The sequence below is a fragment of the Cervus elaphus genome, unplaced genomic scaffold (genome assembly GCF_910594005.1).
Source record: "Cervus elaphus unplaced genomic scaffold, mCerEla1.1, whole genome shotgun sequence".
Taxonomy (NCBI): Eukaryota; Metazoa; Chordata; class Mammalia; order Artiodactyla; family Cervidae; genus Cervus; species Cervus elaphus.
Window position 1 is genome coordinate 128,730 of NW_025316691.1, and position 15,341 is coordinate 144,070.

The window sequence follows — 15,341 nt, forward strand, 5'->3', positions numbered from 1 at the left end:
AAATACGAGGAGCATGAAAAGGTGTGAAAAATGAGAGGAGCATGAAAAGGTGTGAAAAATTCGAGGAGCATGAATAGGAGTGAAAAATGCGAGGACCATGAAAAGGTGTGAAAAATGCGAGGAGCATGAAAAGGTGTGAAAAATGCGTGGATCATGAAAAGGTGTGAAAAATGCGAGGAGCATGAAAAGGTGTGAAAAATGGGAGGAGCATGAAAAGGTGTGAAAAATGCGAGGAGCATGAAAAGGTATGAAAAATGCGAGGAGCATGAAAAGGTGTGAAAAATGTGAGGAGCAAAAAAAAAAAAGACAAGGAGCTTGAAAAGGTGTGAAAAATGCGAGGAGCAAAAAAAAAAGACGAAGAGCATGAAAAGGTGTGTAAAATGCAAGGAGCATGAAAAGGTGTGAAAAATATGAGGAGAAAAAAAAAAAGCAAAAGACGAAGAGCATGAAAAGGTGTGAAAAATGCAAGGAGCATGAAAAGGTGTGAAAAATGCGAGGAGCATGAAAAGGTGTCAAAAATGCGAGGAGAAAAAAAAAAACGAGGAGCATGAAAAGGTGTGAAAAATGCAAGTAGCATGAAAAGGAGTGAAAAATGCGAGGAGCGTGAAAAGGTTTGAAAAATGCAAGGAGCATGAAAATGTGTGAAAAATGCGAGGAGCAAAAAAAAAAAATACAAGGAGCATGAAAAGGTGTAAAAATGCGAGGTGCATGAAAAGGTGTGAAAAATACGAGGAGCATGAAATGGTGTGAAAAATGCGAGGAGCATGAAAAGGTGTGAAAAATGCGAGGAGCATGAAAAGGTGTGAAAAATGCGAGGTGCATGAAAAGGTGTGAAAAATGCGAGGAGAAAAAAAAAAAAAAAAAAGACCAGGAGCATGAAAAGGTGTGAAAAATGGGAGGAGCATGAAAAGGTGTGAAAAATGCGAGGAGCATGAAAAGGTGTGAAAAATGCGAGGAGCATGAAAAGGTGTGAAAAATGTGAGGAGCAAAAAAAAAAAAGACAAGGAGCTTGAAAAGGTGTGAAAAATGCGAGGAGCAAAAAAAAAAGACGAAGAGCATGAAAAGGTGTGTAAAATGCAAGGAGCATGAAAAGGTGTGAAAAATATGAGGAGAAAAAAAAAAGCAAAAGACGAAGAGCATGAAAAGGTGTGAAAAATGCAAGGAGCATGATAAGGTGTAAAAAATGCGAGGAGCAAAAAAAAAATACAAGGAACATGAAAAGGTGCAAAAATGCGAGGAGCATGAAAAGGTGTGAAAAATGCAAGGATCATGAAAAGGTGTGAAAAATGCGAGGACCAAAAAAAAAATACAAGGAGCATGAAAGGTGTGAAAAATGCAAGGAGCATGAAAAGGTGTGAAAAATGCGAGGAGCATGAAAAGGTGTCAAAAATGCGAGGAGAAAAAAAAAAACGAGGAGCATGAAAAGGTGTGAAAAATGCAAGTAGCATGAAAAGGAGTGAAAAATGCGAGGAGCGTGAAAAGGTTTGAAAAATGCAAGGAGCATGAAAATGTGTGAAAAATGCGAGGAGCAAAAAAAAAAAATACAAGGAGCATGAAAAGGTGTAAAAATGCGAGGTGCATGAAAAGGTGTGAAAAATACGAGGAGCATGAAAAGGTGTGAAAAATGCGAGGAGCAAAAAAAAAAAAAGAAAGACCATTAGCATGAAAAGGTGTGAAAAATGCGAGGAGCAAAAAAAAAAAAAAAAGACCAGCAGCATGAAAAGGTGTGAAAAATGCGAGGAGCAAAAAAAAAAAAAGAAAGACCAGGAGCATGAAAAGGTGTGAAAAATGCGACGAGCATGAAAAGTTGTGAAAAATGCGAGGAGCATGAAGAGGTGTGAAAAATGCGAGGAGCATGAAGAGGTGTGAAAAATGCGAGGAGCATGAAAAGGTGTGAAAAATTCGAGGAGCAAAAAAAAAAAAAAAAAAAAGACCAGGAGCATGAAAAGGTGTGAGAAATGCGAGGAGCAAAAAAAAAAAAAAGACCAGGAGCATGAAAAGGTGTGAAAAATGCGAGGAGCAAAAAAAAAAAAAAAAAAAAGAAAGACCAGGAGCATGAAAAGGTGTGAAAAATGCGAGGAGTAAAAAAAAAAAAAAGACCAGGAGCATGAAAACTTGTGAAAAATGCGAGGAGCAAAAAAAAAAAAAAAAGACCAGGAGCATGAAAAGGGGTGAAAAATGCGAGGAGCAAAAAAAAAAAGACCAGGAACATGAAATGGTGTGAAAGCTGCGAGGAGCAAAAAAAAAAAAAAAAAAAGAAAGAAAGGAAGACCAGGAGCATGAAAAGGTGTGAAAAATGCGAGGAGAAAAAAAAAAAAAAAAAAAGACCAGGAGCATGAAAAGGTGTGAAAAATGCGAGGAGCAAAAAAAAAAAAAGAAAGACCATTAGCATGAAAAGGGGTGAAAAAAGCGAGGAGCAAAAAAAAAAAAAAAAAAAAAAACCAGGAACATGAAAAGGTGTGAAAAATGCGAGGAGCAAAAAAAAAAAAAGAAAGACCAGGAGCATGAAAAGGTGTGAAAAATGCGACGAGCATGAAAAGTTGTGAAAAATGCGAGGAGCATGAAACGGTGTGAAAAATTTGAGGAGCAAAAAAAAAAAAAAACCAGGAGCATGAAAACGTGTGAAAAATGCGAGGAGCAAAAAAAAAAAAAAAGACCAGGAGCATGAAAAGGTGTGAAAAATGCGAGGAGCAAAAAAAAAAAAAAAAAAAAAGAGACCAGGAACATGAAAAGGTGTGAAAAATGCGAGGAGCAAAAAAAAAAAAAGAAAGACCAGGAGCATGAAAAGGTGTGAAAAATGCGGGGAGCAAAAAAAAAAAAAAGAAAGACCAGGAGCATGAAAAGGTTTGAAAAATGCGACGAGCATGAAAAGTTGTGAAAAATGCGAGGAGCATGAAGAGGTGTGAAAAATGCGAGGAGCATGAAAAGGTGTGAGAAATGCGAGGAGCAAAAAAAAAAAAAAAGACCAGGAGCATGAAAAGGTGTGAAAAATGCGAGGAGCACAAAAAAAAAAAAATAAAGAAAGACCAGGAGCATGAAAAGGTGTGAAAAATGCGAGGAGCATCAAGAGGTGTGAAAAAGGCGAGGAGCAAAAAAAAAAAAAAAAAAAAAGAGACCAGGAGCATGAAAAGGTGTGAAAAATGCGAGGAGTAAAAAAAAAAAAAAAGACCAGGAGCATGAAAAGTTGTGAAAAATGCGAGGAGCAAAAAAAAAAAAAAAGACCAGGAGCATGAAAAGGTGTGAAAAATGCGACGAGCATGAAAAGTTGTGAAAAATGCGAGGAGCATGAAGAGGTGTGAAAAATGCGAGGAGCATGAAAAGGTGAGAAAAATTCGAGGAGCAAAAAAAAAAAAAAAAAAAAGACCAGGAGCATGAAAAGGTGTGAGAAATGCGAGGAGCAAAAAAAAAAAAAAAGACCAGGAGCATGAAAAGGTGTGAAAAATGCGAGGAGCAAAAAAAAAAAAAAAAAAAAAAAGAAAGACCAGGAGCATGAAAAGGTGTGAAAAATACGAGGAGCAAAAAAAAAAAAAAAAGAAAGAAAGAAAGACCAGGAGCATGAAAAGGTGTGAAAAATGCGACGAGCATGAAAAGTTGTGAAAAATGCGAGGAGCATGAAGAGGTGTGAAAAATGCGAGGAGCAAAAAAAAAAAAAAAGACCAGGAGCATGAAAAGGTGTGAAAAATGCGAGGAGCAAAAAAAAAAAAAAAAAAAGACCAGGAGCATGAAAAGGTGTGAGAAATGCGAGGAGCAAAAAAAAAAAAAAAAGACCAGGAGCAAGAAAAGGTGTGAAAAATTCGAGGAGCAAAAAAAAAAAAAAAAAAAAAGACCAGGAGCATGAAAAGGTGTGAGAAATGCGAGGAGCAAAAAAAAAAAAAAAGACCAGGAGCATGAAAAGGTGTGAAAAATGCGAGGAGCAAAAAAAAAAAAAAAAGAAAGAAAGAAAGACCAGGAGCATGAAACGGTGTGAAAAATGCGAGGAGCAAAAAAAAAAAAAAAAAAAAAGACCAGGAGCATGAAAAGGTGTGAAAAATGCGAGGAGCAAAAAAAAAAAAAAAGACCAGGAGCATGAAAAGGTGTGAAAAATGCGAGGAGCAAAAAAAAAAAAAAAAGAAAGACCAGGAGCATGAAAAGGTGTGAAAAATACGAGGAGCAAAAAAAAAAAAAAAAGAAAGACCAGGAGCATGAAAAGGTGTGAAAAATGCGACGAGCATGAAAAGTTGTGAAAAATGCGAGGAGCATGAAAAGGTGTGAAAAATGCGACGAGCATGAAAAGTTGTGAAAAATGCGAGGAGCATGAAGAGGTGTGAAAAATGCGAGGAGCATGAAAAGGTGTGAAAAATTCGAGGAGCAAAAAAAAAAAAAAAAAAGACCAGGAGCATGAAAAGGTGTGAAAAATTCGAGAGCAAAAAAAAAAAAAAAAAAAAAAGACCAGGAGCATGAAAAGTTGTGAAAAATGCGAGGAGAAAAAAAAAAAAAAAAGACCAGGAACATGAAAAGGTGTGAAAAATGCGAGGAGCAAAAAAAAAAAAAAAAAAAAGAAAGAAAGGAAGACCAGGAGCATGAGACGGTGTGAAAAATGCGAGGAGAAAAAAAAAAAAGAAAGACCAGGAGCATGAAAAGGTGTGAAAAATGCGAGGAGCAAAAAAAAAAAAAGAAAGACCATTAGCATGAAAAGGTGTGAAAAATGCGAGGAGCAAAAAAAAAAAAAGAAAGACCATTAGCATGAAAAGGTGTGAAAAATGCGAGGAGCAAAAAAAAAAAAAAAAAAAAAAGACCAGGAGCATGAAAAGGTGTGAAAAATGCGAGGAGCATGAAAAGTTGTGAAAAATGCGAGGAGCATGAAACGGTGTGAAAAATTTGAGGAGCAAAAAAAAAAAAAAACCAGGAGCATGAAAAGGTGTGAAAAATGCGAGGAGCAAAAAAAAAAAAAAAAAAAAAGACCAGGAGCATGAAAAGGTGTGAAAAATGCGACGAGCATGAAAAGTTGTGAAAAATGCGAGGAGCATGAAAAGGTGTGAAAAATGCGAGGAGCAAAAAAAAAAAAAAAAAAAAGAGACCAGGAACATGAAAAGGTGTGAAAAATGCGAGGAGCAAAAAAAAAAAAAGAAAGACCATTAGCATGAAAAGGTGTGAAAAATGCGAGGAGCAAAAAAAAAAAAAAAAAAAAAAGACCAGGAGCATGAAAAGGTGTGAAAAATGCGACGAGCATGAAAAGTTGTGAAAAATGCGAGGAGCATGAAGAGGTGTGAAAAATGCGAGGAGCATGAGAAGGTGTGAAAAATGCGAGGAGCAAAAAAAAAAAAAAAAAAAAAAGAAAGACCAGGAGCATGAAAAGGTGTGAAAAATTCGAGGAGGAAAAAAAAAAAAAAAAAAAAGACCAGGAGCCTGAAAAGGTGTGAAAAATGCGAGGAGCAAAAAAAAAAAAAAGACCAGGAGCATGAAAAGGTGTGAAAAATGCGAGGAGCAAAAAAAAAAAAAGAAAGACCAGGAGCATGAAAAGGTGTGAAAAATGCGGGGAGCAAAAAAAAAAAAAAGAAAGACCAGGAGCATGAAAAGGTTTGAAAAATGCGACGAGCATGAAAAGTTGTGAAAAATGCGAGGAGCATGAAGAGGTGTGAAAAATGCGAGGAGCATGAAAAGGTGTGAGAAATGCGAGGAGCAAAAAAAAAAAAAAAGACCAGGAGCATGAAAAGGTGTGAAAAATGCGAGGAGCACAAAAAAAAAAAAAAAAGAAAGACCAGGAGCATGAAAAGGTGTGAAAAATGCGAGGAGCATCAAGAGGTGTGAAAAAGGCGAGGAGCAAAAAAAAAAAAAAAAAAAAAAGAGACCAGGAGCAAGAAAAGGTGTGAAAAATGCGAGGAGAAAAAAAAAAAAAAAGACCAGGAGCATGAAAAGTTGTGAAAAATGCGAGGAGCAAAAAAAAAAAAAAAGACCAGGAGCATGAAAAGGTGTGAAAAAAGCGAGGAGCAAAAAAAAAAAAAAAAGACCAGGAGCATGAAAAGGTGTGAAAAATGCGAGGAGCAAAAAAAAAAAAAGAAAGACCAGGAGCATGAAAAGGTGTGAAAAATGCGACGAGCATGAAAAGTTGTGAAAAATGCGAGGAGCATGAAGAGGTGTGAAAAATGCGAGGAGCATGAAAAGGTGTGAAAAATTCGAGGAGCAAAAAAAAAAAAAAGAGACCAGGAACATGAAAAGGTGTGAAAAATGCGAGGAGCAAAAAAAAAAAAAAAAAAAAAGAAAAACCAGGAGCATGAAAAGGTGTGAAAAATGCGGGGAGCAAAAAAAAAAAAAAGAAAGACCAGGAGCATGAAAAGGTTTGAAAAATGCGACGAGCATGAAAAGTTGTGAAAAATGCGAGGAGCATGAAGAGGTGTGAAAAATGCGAGGAGCATGAAAAGGTGTGAAAAATTCGAGGAGCAAAAAAAAAAAAGAAACACCAGGAGCATGAAAAGGTGTGAAAAATTCGAGGAGCAAAAAAAAAAATAAAGACCAGGAGCATGAAAATGTGTGAAAAATGCGAGGAGAAAAAAAAAAAAAAAAAGACCAGGAGCATGAGAAGGTGTGAAAAATGCGAGGAGCAAAAAAAAAAAAAAAAAAAAAAAGAAAGACCAGGAGCATGAAAAGGTGTGAAAAATGCGAGGAGCAAAAAAAAAAAAAAAAAAAAGACCAGGAGCATGAAAAGGTGTGAAAAATGCGAGGAGCAAAAAAAAAAAAAAGACCAGGAGCATGAAAAGGTGTGAAAAATGCGAGGAGCAAAAAAAAAAAAAAAGACCAGGAGCATGAAAAGATGTGAAAAATGCGAGGAGCAAAAAAAAAAAAAAGAAGAAAAATACGAGGAGCATGAAAAGGTGTGAAAAATGTGAGGAGAAAAAAAAAAAGAAAAATACGAGGAGCATGAAAAGGTGTGAAAAAAGCGAGGAGCATGAAAAGGTGAGAAAAATGCGAGGAGCAAAAAAAAATAAAAGATGATGAGCATGAAAAGGTGTGAAAAATGCGAGGAGCAAAAAAAAAAAAAAAGACGAGGAGCATGAAAAGGTGTGAAAAATGCGAGGAGCATGAAAAGGTGTGAAAAATGCGAGGAGCAAAAAAAAAAAAAGATGATGAGCCTGAAAAGGTGTGAAAAATGCAAGGAGCATGAAAAGGTGTGAAAAATGCGAGGAACAAAAAAAAAAAAGAAAAATACGAGGAGCATGAAAAGGTGTGAAAAATGCAAGGAGCATGAAAAGGTATGAAAAATTCGAGGTGCATGAAAAGGTGTGATAAATACGAGGAGCATGAAAAGGTGTGAAAAATGAGAGGAGCATGAAAAGGTGTGAAAAATTCGAGGAGCATGAATAGGAGTGAAAAATGCGAGGACCATGAAAAGGTGTGAAAAATGCGAGGAGCATGAAAAGGTGTGAAAAATGCGTGGATCATGAAAAGGTGTGAAAAATGCGAGGAGCATGAAAAGGTGTGAAAAATGGGAGGAGCATGAAAAGGTGTGAAAAATGCGAGGAGCATGAAAAGGTATGAAAAATGCGAGGAGCATGAAAAGGTGTGAAAAATGTGAGGAGCAAAAAAAAAAAAGACAAGGAGCTTGAAAAGGTGTGAAAAATGTGAGGAGCAAAAAAAAAAGACGAAGAGCATGAAAAGGTGTGTAAAATGCAAGGAGCATGAAAAGGTGTGAAAAATATGAGGAGAAAAAAAAAAAGCAAAAGACGAAGAGCATGAAAAGGTGTGAAAAATGCAAGGAGCATGATAAGGTGTAAAAAATGCGAGGAGCAAAAAAAAAATACAAGGAACATGAAAAGGTGCAAAAATGCGAGGAGCATGAAAAGGTGTGAAAAATGCAAGGATCATGAAAAGGTGTGAAAAATGCGAGGACCAAAAAAAAAATACAAGGAGCATGAAAGGTGTGAAAAATGCAAGGAGCATGAAAAGGTGTGAAAAATGCGAGGAGCATGAAAAGGTGTCAAAAATGCGAGGAGAAAAAAAAAAACGAGGAGCATGAAAAGGTGTGAAAAATGCAAGTAGCATGAAAAGGAGTGAAAAATGCGAGGAGCGTGAAAAGGTTTGAAAAATGCAAGGAGGATGAAAATGTGTGAAAAATGCGAGGAGCAAAAAAAAAAAATACAAGGAGCATGAAAAGGTGTAAAAATGCGAGGTGCATGAAAAGGTGTGAAAAATACGAGGAGCATGAAATGGTGTGAAAAATGCGAGGAGCATGAAAAGGTGTGAAAAATGCGAGGAGCATGAAAAGGTGTGAAAAATGCGAGGTGCATGAAAAGGTGTGAAAAATGCGAGGAGCATGAAAAGGTGTGAAAAATGTGAGGTGCATGAAAAGGTGTGAAAAATAGGAGGAGCATGAAAAAGTTTGAAAAGTGCGAGGAGCATGAAAAGGTGTGAAAAATGCAAGGAGCATGAAAAGGTGTGAAAAATGCGAGGTGCATGAAAAGGTGTGAAAAATGCGAGGAGCAAAAAAAAAAAAAGACGAGGAGCATGAAAAGGTGTGTAAAATGCAAGGAGCATGAAAATGTGTGAAAAATGCGAGGAGAAAAAAAAAGAGAGAAAAAGACGAGGAGCATGAAAAGGTGTGAAAAATGCGAGGAGCATGAAAAGGTGTGAAAAATGCGAGGAGCATGAAAACGTGTGAAAAATGCGAGGAGCAAAAAAAAAAAAAGAAAAAGATGTGGAGCATGAAAAGGTGTGAAAAATGCGAGGAGCATGAAAATGTGTGAAAAATGCGAGGAACAGGAAAAGGTGTGAACAATATGAGGAGCATGAAAAGGTGTGAAAAATGTGAGAAGCAAAAAAAAAAAAAGTAAAAGACGAGGAGCATGAAAAGGTGTGAAAAATGCGAGGAGCATGAAAAGGTGTGAAAAATGCGAGGAGAATGAAAAGGTGTGAAAAATGCAAGGAGCATGAAAAGTTGTGAAAAATGAGAGGAGCAAAAAAAAACAAAAGACGAGGACCACGAAAAGGTGTGAAAAATGTGAGGAGCATGAAAAGGTGTGAAAAATGCGAGGAGCATGAAAAGGTGTGAAAAATGCTAGGAGCAAAAAAACAAAAAGACGAGGAGCATGAAAAGGTGTGAAAATTTCGAGGAGCATGAAAAGGTGTGAAAAATGCGAGGAGCATGAAAAGGTGTGAAAAATGTGAAGGCTCTTGGTCTCGGGTGGTGATTGCATTACTATCCTTTCAGGCACTCCCCAGGTCCGAGCCTCCCTCCCTGGGGTCCACTGTGAGCAGACACCACGAACATCTTCTTGGGGGTGGCGGTGGGGGATTCAGGGCCCAGAGAGGCCACCCCAGCTCCACCTCCACTGCACTCTGACATGTAAACATGGATGGGCTCCTGCAGGAAAAATCAGATGTGACCATGGAATTCTTTGAGTCTAGAGAGTGCTGTGGGCTGTGGAGATCATGGCAGCATGCTGGGCCCCTGGAACTTATTTCTGATTTTGCCAAGTGCTGGTGAGAAATGAAGAGACCAGCTCCTGCCCACTACTGCCGGGGGGCAAGTATATGTGGGGGACATACCCCAGCCTCTGCCCCTGAAACCTGAGTAGGCCAGATGGGTGCAAGGGTCCAGTGAAGCCGGATATTAACATGAATCAGCCATGGATTTACATGTATTCCGCATCCCGATCCCCCCTCCCACCTCCCTCTCTACCTGTCCCACTCCTTGTGTCCCCATGGACTGAAGCTCACCAAGCTCCTCTGCCCGTGGGATTCTCCAGGCAAGAATATTGGAGTGGGTTGAGATTGTTTTTATTTTTTCTTACTGATTTTTTAAGTTGCTAGTTCTCAGTTTGCTGTATGTTGGTTGCTTCTTATTGAAGCAACATCTTTTCTCTGTTGGTTACTTTTCTTATTGAATTGTTTTTGAAGCATAACACCACATAGTGACAGCATAGCTCAAATGTGTAGCTCCATGAATTCTCCAGAGTGCCTACGTCGGTGTCACCCACCCAGGTCAGAGCACTGCTGGGTCCTAAAGTCCCTTTGCACCCCTCCAAACACTGTCCACCATCTGACCAATTAAAGAGTGGACTCTGTTAATACCCTTTCTACCAGTGTATTGCCTTGCTTACCAGAGGGATGGGCCTCCTGGTTGTGGCATATTATTTTATTTGCTAATAATTTAAGGTTTTTTGCATCTGTCTTCATAGAGGAGAGTGGTCTATGGTCTGGTGATCTCCATTGTTTTTTTTTTGCTGTTTATTGAGTTATGGTATTCATGTTGGGCTGGCTCTGTAACTACCTTTCAAATATGACTTTGTATTGATAATTAATCCCAGAAGCTGTGTTAGGGATAAGAAAAAGCAGCAAAGAAATGCCCGTTTAACTCTGGGCATCGAGTGAAGGATCCATCCCATAAGCAGAAGCCTGCAGCCTAGGGCAGGTCAGGCTAGGAGCTCAGGGACTAGGGATGTCCGAGAACAGAGTGACAGATGCATCCTGCCCATTGGCTCATGCACTGACTCGTCCCCAGGCAGAGGCCCAGAGCTTGGCCCATGGGATGGAGCCTGTGATTCTGACTTCATCACTACATCTGTGGTCCACTGGTCCAGCTGGGTAGGGCTCTGGAGGGATGGTGACCTGGTTACTGGACCCTTTTTCATCCCACCTCACAGCAGGGCCTAGGGGAGGGGCAGGTAATGCATAGCCCCTCCCTGGAGCAGAATAGCCTAGAGACTCAGAGAGGCAGGGGATTGGCCCTGTCCCCAGCCCTGCCATCACAGGAGGTGTCACAGAGGAGGCTCACCTGGGGACATAGAAGGGACAGTGCTGATGGTGCCTAGGGCCTGGGTACATGTGAGGCTCAGAGAATGGGGTGCCCCAGAATTGCAATGGGAGGGGCCAGGGTCATGGGTCGGCCAGTGGGTAGGGACTTTGTGTGGCATGATGGGGTGGCCTCCCCAGGGTCTTCATCCTGCCTGTGTGATGACAGTCCTTCTGTGCAGGAGCACTGGGCCTCAGAGGTGGTGGGAAGCACAAGGCCTCTGTCCAATGCTCTGTGGTGCAAGAGGAGGAGGATTCAGAGGCTGGTGCTAGTCTATGGCCCAGGCTTTCCCTCAAGGAGTCCCACCAAGCAGAAGGCATGGCCAGGCAGCCTCAGTTTGGCAGCTGGGTTGTCTCATGCTCTGAGGGGATATGCCCAGGTCATGGGAAACATGGGGTACTAGGTGCAGTGTTCTCCAGCTTCCATCCCCTTAGATGGCATATGCACGTGAAGAGCTAGAACAATCCATGATCAGGGAAAGCCAGCTTGGACAGATGCCAGAAAACACAGGAAAAACCCAGCCCAACTCCGGAGGAGGAGAGCACAGAGGTAACCCCGTGCTGGCACCGCGAATCAGAGGGGAAACTGAGTTAGAGGGCAAGGCTCCGGGGCTGCCCACTGGGCACAGATTGCAGTGCTGCAGGCTGAATTTCTGGTTGGCTACACACAAAGGAATAAACTGTTCATCATCTCATTACAGGGAGGCATTCAGCTCAGCCCAGAGCCAGGGGAGTTAGCAGAACTAGGACATGGAGGGTAAAATAACAACCTGTGCTGGCTTGTGTTCATTATTTTTATTACTTCCATCCTTTCACACAGCACTGTCACTTGGACTTCAGGTGGCCCTGGAGCAGGCAGGGCAGACCAGCTCCCATGACATGGCTGAGGCCTGGGAGGTACAGGGGGCTTCCCCCACCCAAAGGTCCCCACCCTGGGTGGCTGGAGAGCGTTTTCTGACACTGCTCTTGTTTTTTGTTTGTTTAATAGAGTGTAATTGATTTACAATGTTTTGTTAGTTTTGGGTATACAGCAAAGTTATATAAACAATCAGTTATATGTATCTTTGTTTTAGACTTTTTTTCCCACGTAGATCATTACAGAGTGTTGAGTGGACTTCCCTGTGTTATATAGGAGTTCCTTATTAGTTATCTATGTTATATATAGTTGATTGGGATTGGTCTTCCCTGGTGGCTCAGATGGTAAAGAAACCGCTTACAATGCAGGAGACCTGGATTCGATCCCTGGGTTGGGAAGGTCCCCTGAAGGAGGGAATGGCAACCCACTCCAATATTCTTGGAGAATTCTATGGACAGAGGAGCCTGGCGAGCTATAGTCCGTGGGGCAGCAAAGAATTGGACATGACTGAATGATTAACACAAAGATGCAGATTGGGATTAACTGCTCTTGTTTTTAATCCTCTCCACATCCCAAATCTGGCTGCTGAAGGAGAGCACCTTGGAGAGCAACATGGACCCTGAACCTCCAGAGGACTTGCCCTGGAGGCCTGAGACAAGAGGTGACAGGAGGTGAATCCTACGAGAAGGAGGGTGTGTGGCCTCAGCTACCCCATCTCTGCCCCAACAGCCCCAGAAAACCCACAAACCTGGCTGGAGGAGTGGGTGCACCCTCCCTGTGTGGTAGAGCACAGGTGCTGAAGCTTCTTGCCCCTTGCCAGCTTCCACGGAACCCCTGGGAATCCCCAAGGGCTGGCACTCTTCATCTTCCCAGGCTGGAAGATCTCAGGAGGCTCCAGAGGAAAAAGCAGAGTCCCCAAATAGGCCCACACCCAGCAGTGGAGGCCTGAACAGAGCTCAGATTTCAGTCATGAGCGTGACGGTCTCTCTAGCTCCTGTCACCCGGGCCGGCTTTCTTGGGCCTATATCCTCTCATGGACCTTCCCAGCTACCTCCTGAGTAGTCAGGAACAAGGTCGCCTTTGAGGTTCCCGGCTTCCCCAAGGTCCTGCCACTAAGTGTGCTGGACCCCAAGGTCTCCCTCCCGCCCCACCCCAGTCCTCTCCATGACACTTCCCAGCACCTACTCGGGGTGGGACGGGCCTTCAGCACTTGTCTTGCATTTTCATCCTCATGGTGAGCCTGAGGGTGAGGTAGAACTGTTGCCCTGTTTTATAGATAAGTATACTGAGACCCTTGAGAGGTTGAAAGGGGTGGAGCATCAGGAAGTGTGGCCTCTGAGATTCCAAAGCCTTTAGACATCCCATGACACTATTTCTTTAAAAAGCAGACCCAACTGTGCTACCTCTCCACCCCAGACCTCTCAGTCCCCGAGGAGCGACTCTACACACTCACATGCACATGCATACATGCATGCACACACACACACACACACACACATACACACAGGCGCACGTGCCCGCACACACATACCTGCAGGGAAGCCCACCTTCTGCCCACCTGCAGCCGACCACTCCCCAGGCTCTGGGGAGCTAATTACGTCACAGGGAATTGCAGTGTGAGTCTCACATCACCAGGGGTGTCCCCAGTGCAGGGTCTGAGACAGAACACATGTGGCAGAGCTGCAGGCCAGGCCCAGCTGCAGCAGATGTCCGCTGCAGCTGGAGGGCCACCAGGCGTTGGGCCATGTGTGGCTGGTCAGGGTCAGGGCCTCGCCTGAGGGTCAGCACAGGCCTTCCAGCCAGTGCTGGCCCAGCTGCCGCTCTGCTCACTGGGGAGCGCCCCTCCAGGGCACGGGGTATGGGAGGCAGTGTTTCCTCGTCTGTACAGAGGGAAGAAGATCAGCACCATGACCCAGTGAACGGAGCCCATGCAGGTCAGGGCATCACACCGTGTACCCGGCTTGGAGGCAGAAGGAGTACTGCCCTCAGTAAGCTGACAGCCTGCGGGGCAGAGGGGGGCACTCTTGTGCCTGAAGCAGCAACCATTCAGAGCATGGGCCAGAGAGGTGAGTCCCCTACTTCTGTTAGCAGAGAGAAGGCCAACAGGTCAATAAGGAACATGCTTGCCAACTCTGACCAGCAGGTCCGTGAAGGGGGCAGATGGGCCAAGGGGACAGGGTTTGCTGGGAGGTGATTCACACAGGATGGCTGGGAGTGCTCAGGAAGGACCTCTCCTGAGAAACGACAGTTGAGCTTGAGAGAGACAAAAAGCCAGACAGGTGAGGAGACAGGGAGCCCAACAGAAATATAAATGCAGGGACCTGAGGCTGGAAGGATGGATAGGTGGCAGCGTGGTCCCAGGGAAGTAAGTGGCTGAAGAAGGAGAGGAGTCAAGAGGCCATGAAGGGCCCTGAGGGCCATCAGAAAGGATGTGGAATTTATTCTGCTGGCAACAGGAAGCTGCTGGGAGGTTTGCATGAAGGAGTTTCAGGGTCTGACTGTCATTTGGAAAGCTCACTCTGGCTAATGCTTGTGTGAAGGAGGGTGTTGGGGGACCCGAGGGGAGCAGGGAGGCCAGTGAGAGGCGTCTGCTCTGGTCTAGGACCCAGATGCTGCTGCTATCCCCTCCCCCCTTTCCCCTGCCCTCTTCCCTCTGTGTCCCCTCCCTTTCCCTTTCTTCCCCCTCCCAACCCACCCCTCCCCGCAACTCACCACCCCCTGTGAGGAGGCCCAGGCCTGACCCCTCAGATAGGCTCTCAGCATCCGGGACTCTGCTCACCCCTATATGCTGACAAGACTAATACTTGACCCACAGGGGCTTCCTGGCAGGTGGGATCATCCACACCTCCAGTAAGTAGAATCTGGGCTCCCCCACCCCCACTCCCACCTGCTCAGCCCCACCCACTGGGCCACTCTAGGCCTGGCGGCTCAGTCTCCTCTCAGGAGGAAGGCAGTTGTACTCTCCTAATCCACAGATGTGCAGCCCTTTCATGATGAATTAGGCCAAGGATCCCTAATTGTCGGTAGTTGATTTTGGTTAAAATGGAAACACCTCCTGTGGTTTGCAGGCGGGAGCTGAAGTGGAGGTTGTGGGGTTGTTTGCATAGACATGGAAGGTTGATGCTTGAAATGGGTCCATGGGCGTGATAGCAATTTATAACTATGAGCTGGGCTGAGGGTGATTTAATTAAGGCCAAACCAGCCCCGTGTCACTGGAAGACAGTGCCGAGCCTGTCCTTCTTCTCTTTTCTCCAGGACAGGTAAGAACACAGTGTTGGAGTGCACCAGTGTTCCATCTGCTTGCAAAGCCAGGTTCCAGGACCTCATACCTAGACTGCATTCCAGCCATGGTGAGGGAGACGGGGACCCCCAGGGTGCTGCCCTGGGGAAGGTCCAGCATGCACAGCAAGCACCCAAGGGCCCCCCACGGGGCTGCTCAGCAGGCCCTCATTGGCAGCTGTGCAGGGCTGGGACTCACACCCCAGTCAGTGTGACTGTGACACCTTTGTCTGGTGCTGGGGGAGAGGCAACACCCTAGTGCGGCCACCTCAGAAGTGCTTGGGTGATGGCTGATGGGGAAGGAGATTCCTCTGGCCACAGGTGCCCCTGGCACCTTGAGACAGATCCCACAGAATAACTAGGATTGTTAGCTCAGAATGAAGGCTGCCAGCAGTTAACTCAGCCCTTTGACTGCGGGGGAACCCCTAGCAGATGCTGATAA